The 23684-nt window shown below is 29.9% G+C and overlaps 1 protein-coding gene and 1 long non-coding RNA gene across 2 annotated transcripts in view; one reads left to right on the forward strand and one right to left on the reverse strand.

Moving 5' to 3' along the window:
• Window positions 1-3033: 3033 nt before the first annotated feature.
• Window positions 3034-4899, reverse strand: LOC118074087 (uncharacterized). Its single transcript, XR_004691179.1, has 3 exons — window positions 4761-4899; window positions 4231-4444; window positions 3034-3261 (listed from the first exon to the last, which is right to left on the reverse strand). It is a non-coding gene; the product is annotated as an uncharacterized lncRNA (long non-coding RNA).
• Window positions 4900-5537: 638 nt separating this feature from the next.
• The window catches only part of LOC118073218 (TWiK family of potassium channels protein 7-like), a 152831-nt gene continuing 134684 nt past the window's right edge, over window positions 5538-23684 (forward strand). The window contains exons 1-2 of the mRNA XM_035093593.1: window positions 5538-5776; window positions 5957-6085. The gene's annotated coding sequence lies outside the window, so the exon portion shown is untranslated. The remainder of the gene's footprint in view (window positions 5777-5956; window positions 6086-23684) is intronic.

Consider the following 23684-nt stretch of genomic DNA (forward strand, 5'->3'; position numbering starts at 1 on the left):
TTGTCATCTGATACTCAAAAAAATATTTGAAAACAAGGTTTTTCATTTATGTATTTATTTCACTAGCAGACAGAGATATAAAATTCCCTGAATACTGCCATTTTTTATCTCACAACAATTATTCTCGATAAGGTAGTCATTTATTTTCCTCACGACATTATTGCAGACTATTGTAAAAATTTGCTTTTATTTCAGATTGTCAAAAATTGTAGATCGATTTATTAATTTTCTGTGGCTTTTTCAGTAAGATAAAATTGATGACAAAATAAAAAAAAATATCATCAAGCTGGTATTGCAAATTTTATAATAAGATTATTTTATGCAATCGAATATAATCGAAAACAATACCGTAAAGTTGAAAGAATTCTTAAGAAATTTCAATGCAACTACCTTTCACATTTCGTATATTTCGATGTTCAGTCACTTTATATGCAAAGCTCTACAAATATTCCGTTCGAGATCTCAAAATATTTCTGATAGCAGGATAGAAGAAAATAAGAGGATAAATAAATGAAATAGATGGAAACAAAAATAAACTATAGAGATTACTATCCAAAGCTTATTTGTTGACGTAATGTATCTTACATTTAATTTCTAATAGTGTTTAGGAAGAAGAAATATGCTTCAGGTACTAAGAGAATAGATATTAGAAAATTAGGAGCACAAGTCGACGGCTTGGTATCCCCACGAATCAAGAAGACTAGTGAAATTCTTGAGCTTGCTATACGAGGGGTGAATGTGCATGGCAGGTCAGGGTAGCTTGAAGCTGAGTCTTTGCAATTAACACAAACGTTTAATTAAGCATCTCCCTACGTGCTCGTATACGCCATTATTCTCACATACCTGGGTTTCAAGTCGTGATATATTACTGGTAGTAACAATTATTTCTATCTAGGAACTCACCTCTATGTGACTCCTTTGGAAGTCTATTTTCAAGCATTTGAATTAATAGTGGTCCTACTAATTTTACCACCTTCATTCTTCTAACTTCTTTTGTTTAAATGAATCTTGAAGATCACCAACACTCATTTTTTTTAACTTTTTACATCAACATATCTCAAGTACACTTTCTTGCTTTGTTTATAGTTCACAACACATACATATATTTTTAATTTGATATTAGTGATGTTTGAAATTTGTTTGATAAATGTCTTTTCAGCTTACAAATAGAGTCTTCAGATGTAGATAGATATGATAAATTAGTCAGCTCCATGATATCTGGAAAATATGGTACAAAATAATTTTAACAGCATTGAAATGTTGAAATTTCAATTATTCATGGAATAAATTATGATTTAGCTTTTAAATAAAGCGCAATAACTATTTAGCTATTCACTGTTTATATAGTATTCAGAATATATACGGAAATTGAATAAATATCAATACCAAGTTTTGTACTATAAACATGCGAAAATTAATGCAATGATTGATTTATTGTTGTTCATTAAATAGTTGCTCATAAATTTAATATATCTGCTGCTTTAAAATAAGCACATTAAATTTTAAGTGGGAAAAATTATTGATTATTATATTTAAATAAGTTTAGTTTCAACGAAAAAAGTATTTTTTAGAAGTAAATTAAGTAAATGTTAAATTCAGTAAATTTGGTTCAGTTGAAAAAAAAAAAAAACTAATGATGAATAAAACTCTCATTTTTATCCTTTTACAAGGACCATGTTCTTTAAAAATGATGGTGTGGTTTATTGGTATGTCAATAGCTATGATTTACTCTTGACTTTAATTGATTAGAATGATTGAAGTAAAGTATCAATCCAGATTTGTCATGGTGAAGGGTACAGCATAATGCTAGTATAGTAGGGACACAAAAAGCATCAATTCAGTCCGCGTAATCGGGTGGTAAATTTCATGACTATGAGGCGAAAAGTACGAAGGAGTGAAAAGGGAAAAATCGCCATCGTATAAATTTTCACGTCTTTGGCCATTCTCATCGTTTCTCTGAGATAAATCTATAGCTCGTAAATAAAAGACTAAGTGAGGTGCTCGTATGAGTAATGGAAAGATACGTACGTATTGTTTCGTAAGCAAGAGAGTTAGAATGTTAGATCTAATATAATAGGCAATACACAAGCCTTTGAAGAAACTGTTTTATTATTTTTTTATTTTTCCCTTAAAGGCCGAGGCGTCAGGATATCAATCTAAATAGCAATAAGCGTAAGATAAGCTGTATTTATGCGTATCGTGGGAGCATTTCCATTTTGGCTAGCATAAATTTATAGTGAGGCCGAAAATCGTAATTCGAGATTCTATCGAATTTAGTTAAAAAAGGTAAAATAAAAACGGAGAAAATAAATGTATGGAGGAACAACCAGATGCGATAACGATCTCCAATTGATCTCTGTATTTTACCGGTTGGTCGATCACTTTGGCTTAACGTTTGACAACGGAAATACTGCCTGAAGGGCCGCCAGAAATTCGTATTTCAGAATTGGCTTTTCGCCTATCACCCTCACGACCCACCTCGACCTTTTCGGCTTCTCGTTTGGTTAACGTTGTACGAACACGATCGAGGAGTGTGGTTACACAGATACTCTTAATGAGTTTAGAGCGACTATTGTTTACTTTCCACCGACAAATTTTCCAAGTTTGCTATGTTCTCTGAAAAAAAAGATAGTTATTTAGTTTGTTCTACATCGTTTTTATCAATTGGATAGTTTTATACTCTAAGTGAATTTTATTTTCTTTAAATTTACCAATACTTTTTCTGCGTTGTTGTAATATTTGTTTTTAACAAGTGTTGAATGAAATATGCAATCTTCATCAAGTAAAGTAGAGATAATAGAAAATACATGTCTCGACTATAACATACATCGAAATGAAAGAGTAATACAATATCATTTCGAGAATTCACCATCGATTCTCTTGAGGGAATCTATTCAAAATTAATTCCCATCGAGATTTAGAGACTGCGGTCGAGAAATATCAATTTGTACGTGAAATATTTTTGCTGAATAGAATAAGCAGCTAGAGAGAACAAATTTCGTTCATGTTCGATTATATGCTTTTATACACCAGTACAAATACAAAAGATTTTGTGGTGCTATTATATGTGAGAATTGGACTGGATCCACAATGCATTAAGGTATCACTTGAATCATTGGAAATTTATTTGAAGGAGGTATTGCTAGCCAAAAAATATCCTCTAGAATGAACAACTTTTTTATCAATTATTTAGCACTTTAACTCCATGTTAGTTAATCGATAATGTCTTCTCATTAAGTTAATTAATGCAATCCAAGCTATCTGAAAAAATTAAATTTTTTTGAAATTACTAAAAAGTTTCCATTTTATAGAAAATTCGAAAATAAAATTATTTATTTAAATTTATCGGTTGAAAAAACCTTCAAAGTTTGGTCGAAACAGCCAAGGTTTATTGTTTTATTCATGAAATTTGTAAACTACAAGAATTTTGAATACTTCTACTGAAAATATACTTTGTTCAGTATTTTATTAAAATTTTTACACATATATAAATGAAGAAAAACACTTCTAGTAAATGGCTTAAAAAAGGACTTTGTTTATTGTTCGTAAATTTTTATTCAAATCACATTGGGTTTTCAACTCACCTATGAAAGTTTAGATATTTCATTGGTTCTAAGTGTGTTACTGTCGTTTGAATTCGACAAATTTGTTTTCGGTTCTAACTTGAAACAGTTTTACCCGAAAAATAGCAAATGCTTGATACTCTAAAAGTCATCTCGCTACGGCTCATTTTATTGGCAGGAGCTAGTGTGTAAAATGAACGAGCATCTACTTGAAGAAGTTGGGTAGAGTCTTGGTTGGTATAAAACAGAAACGATTGCATTTTACGAGGGGTACGCGAGTTGAATGTACATCGGTTTCCCCAAAAAAATATATATATATAAATTCATCTTTATTTTTTGGCACTTTAAAAAATTTATTTCCGGGCTTTTCATGGTCTTTGAACTTTATTATTCTTCCAATAAAAATTTTTTTTTTCTCAGACTAAGAATTATTCTTCAATTGTAAAAATCGTGATAGAAGTTCTAACAATTTACTTCGACAAATTTTTTAAAATATGCACTCAACCTTATAAGACTTTGATCTCTCAGTAATTGAATGAACTTATAGAGTATCTAATTAATGCAGTAAGCAATTTACGTTGATGAGTTGAAAGTAGAACAAGATATTTTCAATTAAAACTCGATAAATTTAAACTTTTTTGAAGTCGTTATTTCGAAGCTGTCTTACCATTAGTATGAGTAGTGACGCCTGAACTAAATTGATTTACTTCTCTGAATAGCAAAGCATCTATTTAGCATAAACTGGGCAATCTCTAACCTTCCGTAAGTTGAAAAAACTCTTTTCTCTTCAAGATGAATCTCAGAAGACGGTGAGGAATATTTAATCCTAAAATGCTCCATTTTTTTATCCACCTTGTTATATAAAATGTTCTCATTACGACCTGTGATAAGTAGAATTTGAAAACAAATTAACTTTAAAAATGATGTACAAAATAAAAATTGTATTCATTTATTTATGAATTAATTTCATCAAAAGATCCTTTGATTTTCGTTTGTTTGAGAAATTAATTACTACTATGATTTCAATTTGCAATTTTCATTTATATTGATTTAATTGATTATTTACTTTTCTTGAAGTACAAATGAGTATATTCAAAAATTGAATCTCATCAGAGTAACAAACGTTAATAAAATTAATCAACCAAATGGAACAAATCAATAGGATAATTTATAAGTAAAAGAATAACATTTACTTACGATAAAATAGTTAAGTAATACTCATTGTTAACAATTCTAGCTCAGTACACTTTGAAAGTTGTAGGAAAGGAATGGAAGATAAGCAGTTAATCCATTACCAGTTAATTGAAGTGAATGTAGCAGCATCGTTTTCCCTGACACGTATGCGCGTTGTATTATTAGAGTAGATGAACGCTATACTGTGCAAAATTCCTGTAGATGGAAATGGAACAGGGGAGAGGGCGATGCGCGAGCTTCAGTTAATTTATAAAACAAAGAGTAACTATAATCGCTATCCGGTGTGGATTTGAGATATATATGTACAAGTTTGTAACGACGTAGCCGTTGTCTACCAATTAAAACTTGTAAACTACTTCTCGTACGAACCCTTTTAGTTCTTTGTCATCGCAGCTTCTAGTGCTCTAATCATTCTCATAGCCAACTTCAATTTCACTTCAGTGGAGATATCGATATCTCGTTATTTTACTAGTGCTGCGCCCTCGTTACGAAATTTTTATTTACTACGCAATTCTTTTGTCAAGCGCTCAGCAAGTTAATTCAATATGGCGCTCGACGCCCGCGGTAGTGATTGTTGCATCGATCGCGATTTTAATTTTTATCGTGTTTTCTTCGAAATGTTAAAGATATTTAATTCACTTTCAATACATTTAGTTATTTAATTAAAATAAATTATATTAGTTTTAGTTTTTACGTCGTAATTATTACATAAAACGTGATATATTTATTTATTCAAAACACCGGCTTTTCTCGCTTGGCGTCCTTTTCAATTGTGGCCGTTTCGTGTTCGCGAAGTAATGAATTTAAACTATAAAGTCTTTCCGAAAAAAGAAAATAGTCTTATATATGAAAAAAAGACTTTTGTTTGATATATTTTATATTGAATATATATTTTTTAAGTAATACGCGTAATTTTGTTACTGGACATTTGATAAATTTTTGCGTCGCAATAATAAATTCTGAGAAACGGAGTATAGAGATAGTAAACAGAATTCTATGAGTAAAATAATTTATATGAGGTGAGTAATTGGTTAATTACTTAGCAAGTTATTGATTGTCTTGTAATTTCTTTTTAATTTATAATACATTGTTTATGAATCAATTATTTTTTTTTAGGCATCAACACGTATGTATTATTGTTTTTAAATTGTAATTTAATCTATCATATTTATGTTTCTAATTTTTCTTTGTATGTTTAGGTGTATTGTGATTTGCTTTTCTGCTGTAAGAAGTAAACTAATGAGTGTTTATGTGGTGTAGCGGCATCAGATTCTCAGAATAAGACGTATATTTATCAACATTTCGTTGGTGAGAAATCTCCTGAGTGGGTAAGAATTTTAATCATCTAACATATTAAAAAAAGAATAATTTATTTCTACTTGAAAAATTATATTCAAACATACAATACAGTTAATGCAAAAAATTAAACATTTGATGATAATAGAAAAATTATTTCAAAGAGAGAAAATATTTAAAGCTGCACATTATCGTGGAATGTTCATGCTTTTGAGTTGAATGAATTTTTTTTATTTTACTGTTCGTACATATCAAGTATGTGCACATTTTAATCATATTTTATGATTATACTATAATGGTTATATTATAATCACTCATACGTGAATGCTTTAAAACTTTATACAAGCATTTTATCTTCAGATTTACTACTGTGTATTTACATTGGATCCTCATTATGATTTGCATAAAATTATTAAATTTAGATTCAGATCTCAATATAAAATTTTTTCAATCGAAAAAGATCCTTTGAAGCTACAGCAAATGCTTGAATCTATAAGCGTCTAATTTTCAAACTTACAGTATAGGAATCTCATCATATGTTTAAATTTCATCCTTAACTTCAACCTCGGTAATTTTGTTTCTATATCAGTATCTGCGTAATAAAGGTAGCTTGTTACTACGTGAAGGAGGTTCCTTTATAAGCTACTTTAATCTATGGTGCAAGCGAATATGAAATGAGCATATAAATTTATACGAGCCATTCTCTAACCACCTTCAAGTGCCTCTGGTCGATCATAACTCTGCGTCTAGTGTCTTTCTTCAGCTCCTCCTATACCTCAAAGTTCCTTCAAAGATAGAGAGAGAACAATATTATAGTTTCGTTCCTTTATTGTATCCTCTTCTTCATTCGCTTAGTGTTCTTCGATACATTATTCTTGAGTGTTGATGCTGACGGCAAATTTCCGGGGTAGCGTGTGTTGGGTACTCTTATCGAATCGTTTCAATTGAAATTCATAGGAAGATTAACGGCCTGTCATACCCATCAAAGTGAAATCGAGTATGCGTAAGAAACGATCATGCCTATTTTGATTCAAACTAAGTTATAAATTTTTATCAGCAATTTTCACTTAACTTGGCGTGGTGTCTAAGCATTTATCTGTCTAATTCAGAAGTTTATGTTTTTTTTTCTTAATTTACTGAACGGCATTCAAATGTTAATTCATTAATTTAGAAATGTTTAAAATGGCATTATTTTATCTTCTGTGTGCTTTGAGTTAATTACAAACTTAAATTATTATTCATTACTAATGTTTTATAATTTTTTTTTCAGTTGTTACTTTGACATTTCAAAGGTTGTAACTTTTCGATGGACTTATATTAAATAATTTTCTTTCTTAGAAAGAAAGTTCATTTATTCCTGTCAATTGTAAAATAGCTGAAGAAAAAACACCGTTCAAGTATAATAATCAGATGGAGTACCGTTCAATGTTTGTTAAACTGAGGGTTAAATAAGTTATTATTGAAACGTCACTTTCAGAAGAGTAAAAAAACCACAAAGATGAGATAATCTGAAGAAAATATAGAGAAAGCACAGCACGACGCAATGACTTTGTTAATCTCTCAACGAAGAAGCCCATCGTTCTGGCAATCCGTCGACCACAGGAAGCAATTCGTAGTTTTCCAATCAGGAACGATAGTAGAAAAGGCTTTTTCATTTTCCGGGTTGTACGCGACTCGCATTATATATCTGAAACCGGAAACAGTCTATCAGGCCTTGGTGGTAGAGACGATTCTTGCTTATATTTTCCTCCCTTTCTTCGTTATTCTTTTTACTCTTTCTACTATCTGTTACCCTCACTTCCTCCACTGCTTGCCTTTTTTCTCCGGGGTGCTCGAGCGCAAAAGATATCGCGGCTATTGTCCGCGTAATCGAGACAATCAGAGTTTTCCCAGTGCTAAAGTTATTTTTTCTCAAGTGTCGCCATTTTTTATTCCGATACTATTTACTAGAACCACTTTTACAACAACAAATTTTCCAAGAGTACGATTGCATAAAAAGTATCTGCTGACAGTGATTTAACTCGTTATTCCAACCTTTTATCAGATGGATAGTTGCTAAAATTTGCGTTTTCATTCATTTTATCATCTAAAAAACTTCTTAAGTAATTAGTTTTGTTTTTCTATTCAAATTGTTTTGAATACCCTCGCATTAAATATTTCATTTAGTCATTAACTTATTTTCAACATGAATGATTAGTCACATTTAACACAGAGCTTCAAAGTGGATGTTTATCATTGTGATTATCTTTCATGATTTTTCTACTTGTCATAATAAATGTAATTTTCTCTTGCTTTAGTATAGTTCATATTCATTAGTCATAATTGTTACCTATCCAATTACCTGTACCAGAATGCGTGGAAAATTTTGTTTCGTACTAGCGTAAATACTACGTTTATGTTTACATGCGTAGTCTCATATTTCACATGCACGTCGAATGCAGTTGGTGGTTTCAAATACGTTATTGTATATTCAGGTATTCATGCCATATTAACATCCTAGTAGTGGGTTGGAATTTGGAGTGTTTCTCAAAGTTTCTGTTTGCTAATCGGTTTTATACGCTATGCACATTAATTTATTACATTTCAACAAAGATTTATTGAAATTTATTCATATTAATTTGTAATATTTTCCTCTTTTAGATATTTTCATCACATAAATGAATAGTTTTTCAATAATTCTTTGACTGATCATCATTATTAATTAATAATGACTGAAAGAGTTAATCATGTTAGAAAGTTAGCTGTGTGAGTTTCTTGTGAATATTAGTAGTCTAATTTAGATGGTAAGAAAATTGATAACAGTCATCAAAGACGCTCGCCTTAGCTGGTAGCGAGTTGGGTATGTATATAACAAAAAAATAGATCAGTTATCTTGGTAAATCGGCCACTTAGCTTTTTATAAATTAGCCAATAAACTTCATTAATGCCGTATCGTATATTCTCCACTTTCATGGGGATGGTATCCAGCATCTCTACTTATCTCGGTAGCGCCCAGCACATTTTCACTGCCTCTATTGAATTTTATATCGACCTAATATTTCAAGAGACTTGTCGAGGCTTCATTATGACTCAGTACTAATTATATCCGTTAAATTAATCTCTTCTTTTCTCTATGCCCTTTTCTGACAATACAAATAGCAGAACACATCTGTTAATAGAAATTACATTTTACTAAGTAATTACATAATTTACCTAATGTCTATAATATTAAATATTTTAATGACATATTCATTATAAAATCAGAAAATAACATATTTATATTCTAATTCTCCTCATACATCAATTATTAAAATGACATTTGTTGATAGAAATTAACATATTATTCCAGCTTTGTTGAAGTTTAATTTTATTCTAGACTAGAAACAATGTGTCAACTGTACACATCTTGTAATATTCAGTTTTGCAATTTGTAACTTGAATTAATCACAAACAGTAAATGAATTTTTTTTAGCTTGAAAGGCTTTTAATTGTACTTTTTATAGAAGTAATTTATTTTTGTGGAAAACAATGAACATCAACCATCACGTAAGTAGAGAAAACTAACAAAGTGAATTACTATTGTGTTCTCATTTATTAATTCTGGTTGTAATAACATGATATTTTTGTTGTAGCACTGCGACACGCTTTTTCATTGGTGTATCGAAACATACATAAGCCCCATGGTTGGAGAAAAAGTTAAACAATAAATAATACCGTTTGCTTTCTTCAGTGGAGTTGTATAGCTTGGCTTGAGATCGGAAAAACCTTGTGGAAAGTAACCGTTTCACGTCAATAGTAATAAATAGCTTTATGGATTTTGTATGGAATTGGTGTACGAGTACTCCTGCTTTTCGCCGTTTCAATAATATAAATAACGTATAAAGCGGCTCGATCATAAAATTGAATTATGCTTTGCGCTTGAATCATTCTGTCACGTGCCCAGTTGGTCTGTGAGGTATTATCGGATATACATAAGCTATAAAAACTATTAAGAAAGCCTTTCGAAAATTAGATGCTATCCGGATACTTCGATTTGTCAAGTTTCATTTAAATTTTTGCCAAATTTAGAAAATCTTCAATATTTCTCTTGAAATTTATGTTATTAGTTATTGAACATTGTTAGCATTTCAATTGTTTTTTGCTTTTGTTGGGGATATAAGTGTTTACGCTTCTGTGTTCTTCCCAGCAAACATCCGGAAGATCCTTTATTTTCTTCGCTGATTATGCCGCGTTGAGCGATAAATCGTTTTCTACGAGAAATTGAGAGAGAGAGAGATGTAGAAAGTGTTCCAAAAAGTCTTATAAGTAGTCGCATTTTTGGCTCACTACCAAGAAAATGTCCGTCGTGTTCCCCAAAGAAAAACCACTAGAAGTTTTTTTATTTTCATTTTTTCTCTACTTTTTATTTATTCCAAAGGATATTTAAGAGGCTGTACGACAGCTTCTTTCCACGCAGTAAATTTGATTTTCGACGCCTTAGAGAACTAAGTAAGCATCTTCTACTTGGCCAATAACTTATGTTTTATTCACATTTATCTGCTTTTATAAAACTTTTTTCTAAATTTAAGAATTTAAAAAGTTTTGAGTAATTTTTGATTTATTTTGTCTCCCCTATCAATATTTTCTATTTCTTGTTTAAATAATATTTTGTCTTTAAATTATATGACAATTTATACGATGTTGTCACGTACAACTTTTCGATCGTAAATGTGTTGACGGGGTAACGGTGTTATAGACAGAAAACGAGTGGATGTCGTAGAAAATTTACGACCGATTTATGGAATCGCTTTTAAAATTGCATTTCTCAGGTTTCAGCAAGTATCAAGAAGTTTTGTTTATGACTTTTATGACTAAAGTACTTGGGTCTCTTTAACAAAATAGTTGATTAATGTTTTATCATTCTTTCTTTTTTCTATCTTATTTTCAATTTATGATTTTGGCAAGAAGTCAAGCAATGTTTAACTAAAATCAACCCCAATAATTTAATCTCATCGCGATTTTCACGTATATGATCTTTAATACTATTTACATACTTTCTAATAAATCTATTAATTTATTAAATTAATTAGTGTTAGCAGTTACGTAATAATGATAACAGCTTCAGACATGTTTATTTATTGAATTAATAATTAAATTTCGTGATAAAGCAGGAGGAGTACTGCTGACATTGTGCATTTCTGACGAACGTTGTCAAATAAATTATCTATCGTTGGCATTATGCTGTAGAGAATGATTCATGCATCCAATATCTTTCGACACTATTGCAAATAAATAAATAAATCACTTAGATAATAATTAAATTAAGCGGGATTACGAATATTTTGTTCGGTATCATCTTGAAAATGAACTGTGACTTGTTCAACAGATAATGATAAAGTTTTTATGACAAAACAAATGACAAACTTTCTTAATTTGGTTAGTTAAATTAATGGTTTAATTTTATCGGCATTCTTATGAAGTGATTATCTTTGAATCTTAAGCTTTTAATTATTATCAAAGAATGATATCTTCGACAAAAACTTTGGACGGACTTTGATCGTCTTTTGTACAACAGATAGACAAGCAACCAAGTTGCAAGAAGAACAGCAAAGACGAACTTTCCTACTGTGAATTACCATTTAAAGCGACTTAGCCAAGATTCTGAAGAGAAATTCTCTCTTCAGGCAGGGATGAAGTTTGGAATATGACATGGCTTCTAAAAGTGCAAGGTTAGGCTGTTTAGGTAAAAACTTGGTATTCATGACCATATGTAACAATACTTCACTGATGTTACTTTGAAGAGAATTCTTATTACTTTCTAAAAATTTGAATATTAGTTATAAAAATTTTTTTATACCTTTCAAAGTGTTAACCTACTTATAGTCCAGATTAAATACAATTCCAAAATAAATGAGAAAATTTTTAAATCTTCTGAATGGTGAATGTAATATTTCAATTAGCATTCAAATAACTCTATAGAATCACTGATCATGAATAAGATCGTCGATGAATAAAAAAATGTGCTTTTTAAACCCCATTTCTTCTTTATATTTGACTTCAAATAATTGAGAAGATCTATGAATAAAATTCATTTGGTGTTATAAGAATCATTCACTTACATCATTTTGTTTATTCTTTATTTCCATTATTGCGATATATTTTTTTTGTTGAAGAAATAAAATTCCGGCGAGAATGTTCACAAGGGTTCTCCAGATCATTTATTATCCCTATTATCTCATTTCTAACCACATTTCTCCTCAGGGACTTGAGTATTTCTGGGCGTACTTACTTTCTATCTTCTGTGATTTAGGCCTGCTTTCATTTTGCTTTAGTTTATGAAGATATTGATGCCTTTTAAACTAATAGTATTGATGTATTTGATAGTTAGGAGGTTTTTTATTATTGCCACACAAAATCCAAGTTTTTGAGTAGAAATAAAATTCTTGAAAAAAATGAAAAAAAAAACAATTAAATGATCACTTGAAATATTTTTTTAATTATTTTATTTTAATTGTAATAACTAGAATGTTGTTGAAGCTTGTTAAAATTTTATTTTGTAAACTTCAAATTGTCAATTAAATTTTTGAACTATTCTTCTATGATAATTTATCAAACGAAGCACGTGAGAATCAGTGTAATGAAATAGATTAGTTCTGTTTTTACATATCTTTTGTAAGAAATAAAAAAGAAAAGAGAAATCATTGTTAATCGATGTCGAGTTGTCTGAAAGATTTCTAGAAGTTAAAGAGTTCATTGGCATTGATGCTCAGTCTGTTGAAATGCTTCGTCTATGTTAGAATCCTGCTGAGTCAAAAACCAGTTTCAGCACACTGCCAACTTTTGCCTCCAAGTTTCTTAGTAGACCGACATTTAGAGATATTTCGTGATCTCAAGTGACTGTAAGGAGTACAGAGCCAAAAGAAATGATGTAAATTTTTTTTTTCTTCGTAAGTAAGACCATCTCAAGAAAATTTATATGCTTATAAAACAATTCATTCATCGTAAATTGATTACATTCGAGGAAAAGTACACATCGTTTTTCTAGCAAGATTTATGAATCAAAACAAGTTCGATTAATTAAATAACTCGAAATAAACAACTCTTTGGTAAATGTCCTGCAGTCACTTTTTTATCACATTTATATATCTATCTATTTTGGAGTTAACTTATAAGAGGTGGATTTTATAAATTATTGATTAGGACTATAAAACAAGACATATTCATGAATAAAATCTATTTTTTTGTATCTTCTTTAGAAGATTCTTTAATAAGTTCAGAATAAATTTATTGGATCAATTTTTCACTTTATGCTGACGTTCATGAACTGAAGAATATCATTTTTGTATCGTTATCATCTTTTTTCTTATAAATGAATGGATATCAATCGAGTAGAGTAAAAATAGAATATTTTATGTAAAAATGAATGAATAATAAGATATAAAAAATAAAGACCAAGAAAAATGGAATTGGGTCGAATTGATGGATATAAAAAATTGACATTCAGGTGTTTATTCACGAATATCGACATTTATTATTATACATCGTGGTTATAAACAATAAAGTGTATATTTTATAAGGAAAATGAAATATTGAAACATTATAAGTGCACTTCTCAAAGATTTTGATAAAAAAAATTTTTTAAGAAATTATGGCGTAAAAGAATGTATCGTATGAGTAAGTTTCAAGAGTGTGTGGTTCTCTTGTTGGAATGCTCTTTAGTTTTTTGTCGAGTTATAACGGCTAAAGTTTGTACGGATACTACTTTCATCGAATTCTTGGCGTTTACACTTGTAGACTTTTTTTGCCTTCTCGTCTAACCTCGAAAACAGACTTGATAGAAAAATTTCAACCAGAAAAAGAAGTAAAAAAGAAAAATATAAAAAGGAAAAAAAATTGAAGAAAGGAAGATAAATTATATGTTATTAGAAGCATATGTTCGATATCATATAAAATATATTATTTAAAATGGGATCTGATTAAAAACATAAAATATGATGAAAAATGTTGAAGAATGAGAGTTGAGAAATTCTTTTTAAAAATAAAGATTTTGATGAACGATGTGTCAAAAGAGTTGACGGTAGTACTATTGAACAAACGACTTATATCTGTACTTATAAAGTTCGTAGATGAACGAGATTCAGATTCATACGGTTACCCCTGATGAAAGGCTTTAGTACAAGGAGCTTGTACTTGTATCTGCATGTCTAGCTTTCTGTTTAGTTTGTTTCACGTTCAGCTTTGTGCTAATTACGAAGTACTCTAATTTACTCTTCTGTACATCTATGAGACATAACAAGCTGTCTAGAGTAGTTGTCGTATCCATCTTGCCATTTGTCGAATTACAACACTTTGGATTAAAGCTTGTATTAATAGTAATTGTGAATAATTTAAAGGAAAACTCTTGCTGTTCGAAACTTTGTTCTAGTTTGTTTCCATTAGTATTTTCAGTTGTTTCAATAATTTTAGTATTTATGTGTTATTTTCAATAGCTATTTATTTAAATTTTTGAAACTTTTATTTTTAATTTCTAGCGTCATTTACAGGTGGAGTAGCTTTATTATTTTCTGATGTTTGAAGCAATCGATCGTGGATGATAAAAAGTTATTTAAAATGTTTTATTTGAAAAAAAATGAAATAAAATACTCACTATTGTTTAAAGAGATAGAGATAATATTTTTTATTATGTCTAATACTAGATTGAAATGATCAACAGAAGTCTTTTTTTTTCTCATCAAGTTGTTGGTGCTAATCCACAAACTGTTTAGAAATTCTAGCTTCTAAGTTTATAGCTGTAGTAAATTGTAAATAGAGACTATTAATGATGTAATTAATTCTCAGGCTTTCTTGAAAATTAGTTTGTAATGAAGTCAAGATGCAATGTAATAAATTAATGAAGACAAAAATTTTCATTACTGAAGTTATAATGAAAATTTAATGATTAGAAACTTATTCGTAATATATTCTATCAAATTAATTGTTAGCTTTAACGTCCTATCGTTAGTAATATTGGCAATTCGTTAAAATCGTTTATTAATCACGTCAGATTTTCGTTGATAATTATGACAGGAATTCGATAAAGTCATGCTAAGCTTCATTATCAGAATTAATCGCTGATAAGTAGATTTGTTCTTCATTGAACCCATTGGTATTTGTAATTTAATGAAACAATTACTCTACAATTATGGTTTTGATTATAGACAGTGATGTAATAAGTGTTCATCAAAGCTTAACTTATTTTCCATTAGCTTATGGGGAAATTTTTGCATCTTTAAAAAAAAAAGTAAACAAATGACAAAGGATCATAACAGAATGATTTATTTATTGAGCTAATAAATTAATCACATGCCAACTAAGGGAAGTGGACGTGACAATGCTCTTGATAACAGCTTGAAAATTTGAATTTGAGTAGACTTTTATCTTTAGAGTAGGGCAATGGTTCTCGACTCTCTTGGGAATGGAGCAAAGAATAGTTGTGAAGAAAAGAGGGTCGGAAAAGGAGCTTTATTAGGCCTTAAGATATTGGGCTTTCCCAGTGGACCAATGAAGTCTGCTTGAAGACTTTAAAAGTTCAGTAGCTTTTAGGAATGAATAACAGTCTCTTCTATATATGTGACAATTATGTAATTTTTTTATTTCACTTCATGAGCTATAACAATGTCAGAAGTGTTAATGTATGTATGTGTAACGTTTTTAGGGTATTGTGTTGATAAAGTCTAGGTGTTGGACGAATAGTGTCAATTTAAATTCTTGAAACGAAGAAAAAGTGAGCGTTTCATTTTTTTTTAATTCACCCTATGTACTTGTCGGCTTTTGAATATACGCACAATTGAGACTCTTCATTTCAATGAGTCGAGCACTGTCGTGTCGACACTCCAGTCACGCGTATGCAGCATTCGAGACACGTAACTTTTGTCAAGTGCTGACAGATTGCACACCCTTAGCTTTATTCTACTGAATTCTTGCATTCAAGTATAAGAAACTTATTCTCTATTCGAGCAATGTAAAAAATTCAGTCAATTATATTCAATTACGTTAATGTGCTCCCTTCAACAGAATGATTTACAATTGAAAAAAATTTTCATCAGAGTTCAATGTTTTGATTTCACTCATTGCTTTATCAATAAGTTAACATCAATCAATTATTTCTATGGGTTTAATTAATTCTTTTTCATCATGAAAAACTTTTCTAATTTAGATGAATAGGTTGGAAAATATCCAAAAATATCGAATCGAAAATGAGTTTCCATATTTGGAATCATAAAAATATTTAATATTATTAATGAGATTATCATTAAAATAAGCAAAGATCTCATCTAATTTTGTAAACCTTGTAATATGAAAGTGGTAAAACGTCGTGTAAAAAATTCATGATGATATTAATTTATCAATTTAATTTCTTATCTTACAGAAATACAATTTCACCAAATCTTGACGTTTGTTCTGAATTTTCTCTGCTACAGAAACTAGTTCAAGAGGTAATAGCCCTTTCAAACTGTTTACTCTTCTCAAATTAGATAATTCCTAAAAAATGAAAGGTTAATCAGATGATTTTGAAAGTGACATTTTGCTATTTTTAGCTGCTTCGAAATTACTTTTAAAAGCATATTCATTTTTTCAAAATTCTGTTACTTTTTTTGTCTCGTCTTCTCTCTTTATTCTCCTTAACTTTTTTTATTTTAGATGCTTGTTTACCATCTTATACACTGACGCTTTTACTTCTTTCGTTCTTTACACTGTGACAGCATACCGCACTTTTGTGAAACAAATTTTCCAGAGTTACTGGAGGATCCACTTATCGTAGTCCCTCTTTTTTCCGCAAGCATCCACTCTTCATCACGATTCTCTTGAGACTGAGCAACGATTTTACAACGAACAAAACGTCTAAGTCTCCTGCTCAGGTTTTCATAGAGAGAACCAAAATGCTTTACAAAAAAATTAAAAGAAAGGGTAGAGACACGAGAACAAATAAATTTAATTTGAGCTCTTGAACGTGAATATGCTAGTGATGATCCTTTTGTGCAAATATAATTCTAAGATCAAGGAATTTTGTCGAATACACGCTAAAATAATTTCTATGTTGAAGCATAAGATAAACTTTATAACACGCTTCTTTTGAATTTTTTTTCAATCAGATACTTATAAATATAAATACTTGACTAAAGTAAATTAAATTTTTTACTGGATGCCATGCTAAAAAACTAGAATTTTTATTCATTTAAACAGAAAATTATTTTTTCAAAAGCCAAACGGGGTTATTGTACTGATAATAATTATTCTTTCATTTCCATTAATTATAATCTAAAACAGTACGATTTACTACGTAAAAAATTTTCTGTAAGGAAAGTATTTTTTAATTTTTTGTTGAACCAGTTTTCTTTTCTATAAAAGTTGAAAAAAGGAAATTTTTATTTGTTATGTAAGAAAAATTGTTAATTTTTTTATCTAAGAACAATATTAAGTTTGACTAATCACTTTACATATAAAATAAAATAACGAAAGTATAATTAATTTTGAAATTTTACCATAACAGAGTAAATTGAATAAACATAAAAAAACTGTAGCGTAAACTTCGTGGATTAAAGGTTGTCCGGTATTCTTTTATACTGAAAGGATGCATCAAAAGCGCGTGAAGAATCTTGAGCGTAGTTCTCCAGTATCTTTTTACCTTGCATATTGATTATAATATGTGAATTCTAGCGTTACAGACAAGAGGTTGCTGTTGATGTTGGAAAAAAAAGAAGCATGAAAAGAGTGTGTCCCCTCGAGCGTTTTTTTCGCTTGTCGTCAGTGGGCTGTTGTTCTTGTCAGTATCTGGAGTTTTTTTCTTTTTCTCTTCTGACTCTTTTATCGTCACTTCTTTTTCCTTCTCTTGTCTTTTCTTTCCATCCTCGGTATCCAGTTCATCGTCTCTCTTTTTTGGCTAGGGTAAAATCGTAAAATAACTGTGTGCCCGACTATGTGTATGCGCACTCTACTTAAGTCCCCATGCAATTATGTAAAAACTATGCTAATAGAAATTGTTGAGAAAAGTACAATTTTCTTGAGGGACGTTGTGGTTTGGATGGCATAGAAGAGAATGAACGAGTAAAAGACAATGATATCATCTAACTTACAAACTTGAAAGTTAACGAAAAGCTAGAAAAAATGAGAAAATTAAGATCTTTCGTAAAAGGAATATTGTTAATAAAATTTAATTCAATCTACTATGCTTAATAGACTAATCGTTTTAAATATTTTCTGTGATTTATAATAATTTTTCTAAAATCCAGCTAATTATAAATTATTTTGATTGCATATATTACCATAATCATATTAAATTATAAAAATTTTCAGGTATAACACCAAGTTAATCAACATGCAAATCCTATGGAATCAGTTTTAATATAATGCAGTATTAATAATTAAATACTAAAATGTTTTTTAATAATTCAAAATTCTGATAAATCATAATGTGTATGCAAAACTGACCATAGGACGGTTAACTTTTTAAAATCGATACTGAGCACTCTCATTTCCTGTTCCTTCTTAGGATATCTTCGTCAGAATTCTTTTTTTATCTGTTTCTTTTCCCTATTACTCTAGTATTTTTTCTTTTATTTATTTCAGTTTCCTACTCCAACAGAGTCGACTTTTATACTTTCTTACTTTCTGCCGTAACGTTTCGAATTTCTTTTCTACTTATTCGACTATTTTCTCATTCTCAAGTACTCTTCTGTCTGTACTCCACAAGCATAATCATTTGGGTATTTGGACAGACTGACTGAGATAAAGTCGATTTAGATATTGGAATATGAAAGAAAATCATTGGTATTCTTGTTGGATCCAAGACTTATTAACTTGATTGCTGGATTCAACTTTTTAAGTATGGAGCTGAAGAACAGGAAAAGCTTCCAGAAAAAATAGGGAAAAATTACATAGATGATAATCATGTAGCATCATATTATTACAAAAATTGTCAGATATTCATAATTTTCTAAGTGGTCGAGCTTGAAAGTCGTTTGAGGATCCTAAATTTCATCTACATATTCATGTCTATAACCATGACCTTTTTCCTCGTTGAAATCCGTTGACAACCATCCACTATAGCATCCCCAGTTACTCGTTTTTTTCACCCTTATTTTTTATGTCTCATTTCTTCTGTATTTTTTTTTTTATATTCTACTAAAAACGTCGAGAAATGTATTAAAACTTTCGCTCTAACTTTATTTTGTCTGTATTTATTTATTTAAATCTGATGTTCGTTTTTTTGTTTTAATTTAACATTAAAATGCTTTGAATTCTAAAATGATTCAAATATTAGTCAAAAAGAATTTAATATGAGAAAAGAAGGGGTGAAGGAGAGGATAGAGCAAGGGGTTTAAGAAGCGAACAGTCGTTTAGTTAAGAATCTTAATGGTCTTTTGGAATTATTTCTTTTTTCTCTTAAGCTTTTCATTATTTAGTCAAGAAAGCTTCAATTGTTTCGTTAAAAAAAAATACGATAGTTGACTATCTTTACGGTAAGATCGAAAGATTAAAAATATTTTCTTGTGTTTAAATCTTTTACTAATAATTTGTAATTCTTTCAGAGCTGTCAATGGCATTTTATTTAAGGTAAATTGTAATACAAACAGCAAGAAGTTCCTCCGTAAATGAAGATTGAAGTTGAAGTGTGGAAGAAGTAAAATTGAACTACCAGCAAATGCTAAAGTAAAGACATGAAAAAAATAGAGGAAGAGAAAATCATGTTTGACAGTGTGACGTAGTACTTCCGAGATGGAGAAAAAACCTTCTTTCCACGTTCATCGGTCCCGAAGGTCTGGCCAACATTGCTACAAGCTCAAGAAATTTCCTTCAGTGCGCTTGGAGTCGGATCACTGAGTTACCATCACCTTTATATACCCGTAATACTCATGGAGTATTACTGCAGTAGTAGTAGTAGTACTAGTAGAAGTAGTAGTAAAGCTGCACTGGAGAATCTTCTAAAAGCCAAGGGAGACGTTTTGATCTATTGACCACCAAACTTAAGGGTTCTTCGTGTCGGAAATTCATCGACGCGCGTCGAAGATTTCTGCTTGTCTTCTTTCTTCTTCTTTATCTCAAAGGGAAGCTTGCAATATTTTTCTCTCGACTGTAATCTATTCTCATTCATTTATTTTATTTTTTCATCCTTTACCCTTTATCTTTTCAAACGGAAGCGTCCGAGTTTTAACGATTATCTATCAAATAGAGAAAAGACTATTATTCGCAACAATACTCATTAATTAGCGAGGTATTCATTAAAGTTCTTTTGAGCTTTCATTGATTTGGGAATTCGAAGCGAGGAATTTTTGTATGAATTACTGATAAAGGAGATTAACTTTTTAATATGATATATTTGATAATTTAATGTTGATCAATAATTTAGTAATCACAGAGTGAAGATTATAGATGCTTACGTTGAACTATCTGTTGATTATTTTTATTGATTTTTTAGGATTCTTCTGTTGACCAGGTTTTATTTCTTGATTAATTGCATCGACACTCTTTGCTCGATCAATAATATTTTTACTGCTCAAATAAAAATTTTTTTTCCGTTCATCATTTTCACTTTTTGTAATTTATTGATGCTAAATAATTAAATCTTCAATATGATATTAAAATTTTATTGATGTTAGTCGAGTGATAAATTTTTTTGAACGATGATTGATGGATTATCACAGTTCCCTCAAATGATTTTTCAATGATAATCAAATACATCGGAGACATAGTTTGAATGATTTAATCATTAAAGTGTCAAGCTTGTCGACAACTCTCATTTTCGAGGTGACGAAAGTGAACGAATGACGCAAAGACAATAAAGTAATTTTCATTAATGAATATTCCTATGGAAATAGAGAAGTTGGGAAAATGGTCGCGAGCGATTAGATACGGGCTTGGTAATGGCAGTAGTCCAATCTGCATTCGTAATGACGGACGTAGAAAGTGACACAGTGTCTGACCTCGATGGAGAGGACATCGGCCATCTATTAACCCCTCAGGCCATACACTCTGTCTCTGGTCTCTCACCATTACAGTTCTCTCTGTCGGTTGGAACTGTCGAGCATTTCTCAGAGCTACTCTTAACGAGCGTCGACCACCGTCACCACTGCCGTTGAATCACCCGCATGCTTTTCAGCCTCTGGGCTTCGTACTAGTGTTCATTCATCCCTTTCGTTCTCCTCTTTAGTCCCAACGTCCAAAAGGCAAAAGTCAGAGCTTCAGAAACGTTCATGCTTCGCTGCTATTTAGAATACACTTACAGTCATGGCAAATTGGTTTGGTCAACTTACTATCGTTCTTCCAATTTATTCTAACGTTTTCTCAAGTTAAATTTGTTGAATTGAGTGTTACTCTTCAGAATAAAATTCGCGTAAAAAACTTCCTTTTCAAGTCCCAAATTTTATTTAGAGTTTTACTCTTTGGATATTTATAATTTTTATTTCTTGACAAATAATTTGTCTAATATTTGTAAAATTTTTATTTTCAGCTTTTAAAATAATTCTTTTTTAATTAGAACTCAATTTCATTTGAGTATTTTTAAGTGAAATATTTATTTTTGAAGGGAAAAATTTCTTCAATTAAAAAATGGCTTTTCTTTTTCATTTAGAATTTTTTCAAAGTTTTTTTTTCGTTATTTATTTAAGCTATAAAACCGCAGGCACGAATGCATTTGGCAATCGAAAAAATGGTCGTGATTTAGTTCAAAGAGCATTTGTTATTTATCGATTCTTCTTTAGATTCTACTAATAGTCACATGGTGAAGCTGGGAATATAAGTAAAGTTATATTGCTCAGCTCAACGTTATAAAAATGCTGCAATATTCTTCTCCTCTTTCATTCTTTCGTTTTATTACTATCTCTGGATTTGCATTTGAACAATTTAAATTATTTCCAATGCCATCGAGTGTCGCTTTATCGTTAAAATATAACCATTAAATTTTTTTTCATTCTTTTATCAACTAAATATAAATCTCTGGTAATAAAAAAGTATGAGGAAAATTAAAACTTTTATGTTAATTCAGTCTGAGGTTTTTTGAAAAATAAATTGGAGATATATGTAATCGTGAACATCGATTAAAAGTGCAAGTGAGGACCCATTATGGAACATGAGAAAGATGAGTACGATGAACAGTTAGTCACGCGCACAAGTTTCGTAGATCGAGTACGCCAACTGGTGCTTCTCGTTTACAAAGATGAATGAGAATGTGAAGAGAATTGCAAAGCTCTGTATACATTATTTTTCTCTTCGCTATTACCATATATGTACATATCATATGACAACACTGAAAGTTCAGAATCTTGCTTTCATTTACACATGGTAGTTGGATTAATGCAAAGTAATTTGAAGTCGTGTCAAACTGAATTATTCTACTTTTCTTCATTCTAAAAATTACTCTGTCATGTCAAAGAGCTTACTTTAGGTATTAATAAACACCAATATTTATAAAAATAAAATAAATGAGCAATTTAGTAGGATTAAAATTTAATTGAACTCGTTGCAAAAGATTAACTAAAATAAATTTATTAAATTTAAATAATCAAAAAATAAAAAGTAAGAAGTTGAAATAAAAATTCCAGTTTTATGTAAATGACTAGTCTGGTTTATAAAAAAAATGGTAATGTTAAAAGTATAAAAATAAATAGATCGGGTAGAATTTTTTTTTCTTAAGGAAAAGCAATACTTGAGTCGAAATATTTAGGTGCCGGTGGTGATATTATAAAGTCTAATGTTTATATTCTATAGTTTCAAACCGCTTGGCGAAGAGCAGAAGCAAAACTAGAACCTACTTTGGTTTTGCATGCGACAAGCTATACACGTGCGCTGACCGATGGTTTATTTTTCTTGCCTTTTTTGTTTTCCCTTTCATACTCCCAAGAGTTCTATTTTTTCTTTACTTCCGGTCGTCGAGATGAAGCTGAGTACTTGTTCTCTTGTGTAAGCTAACGAGAATTTACATGCCAAATGAGGAACAATGTACTAGCATTGTTCATTAAAAATTCTTTTCCTTTTCTCCATCTCTCTCGTTTGTTTTTGTACGTAATTATTATTCTACTGCAATTACATCTCTTTCAAACTAACATGTAAATTTAAACTGAGATGTAATTAATGCTTTCAAAAAAATGAATACAATATTAACAAAAATTTTTTTTAAAGCGTTGACTTTGGAAGATAAAATTAAGATTTTGCTATAATTAAAAAATAATTAATAAATAGAAAAAAATTAATCATAATTAAGATAAAAATAACTCGTAAAGTATAATTATTTTATAAGTTAACTATACTCTTTTATGTACTAAATTATGATAGATTATAAAACTTTGTTTTGCAAAGTATCTGTTGAAAATTCAAGTTATTCATCATGTCCAAACAGCTAGGTGATTTTTTCGCTTTATCATCCAGCTAGATTTGGCTTTAGAATACTGAATTCAACCATACACATCTATCTGCTATCTTCATACACATTCATACAAAGAAACATCATATAAAAACAGCTTTTAACTCTGTATTAAATATTAATTAATAAATATTTTCATGTTCCAAAAGTAATCAAAATTTAAAAACTTTAGCTTAATTCAATTACAATAAAATCAACAAAATTTTCATCACTCAGAAAATTATTGAATCATAATAATAAATTTAATTAATGGTATTGATAATATTTTCAACGGGGTA

The sequence above is a fragment of the Chelonus insularis genome, unplaced genomic scaffold, assembly GCF_013357705.1.
Source record: "Chelonus insularis isolate UGA/USDA-ARS -01 unplaced genomic scaffold, ASM1335770v1 contig_131_pilon, whole genome shotgun sequence".
NCBI classification, from domain to species: Eukaryota; Metazoa; Arthropoda; class Insecta; order Hymenoptera; family Braconidae; genus Chelonus; species Chelonus insularis.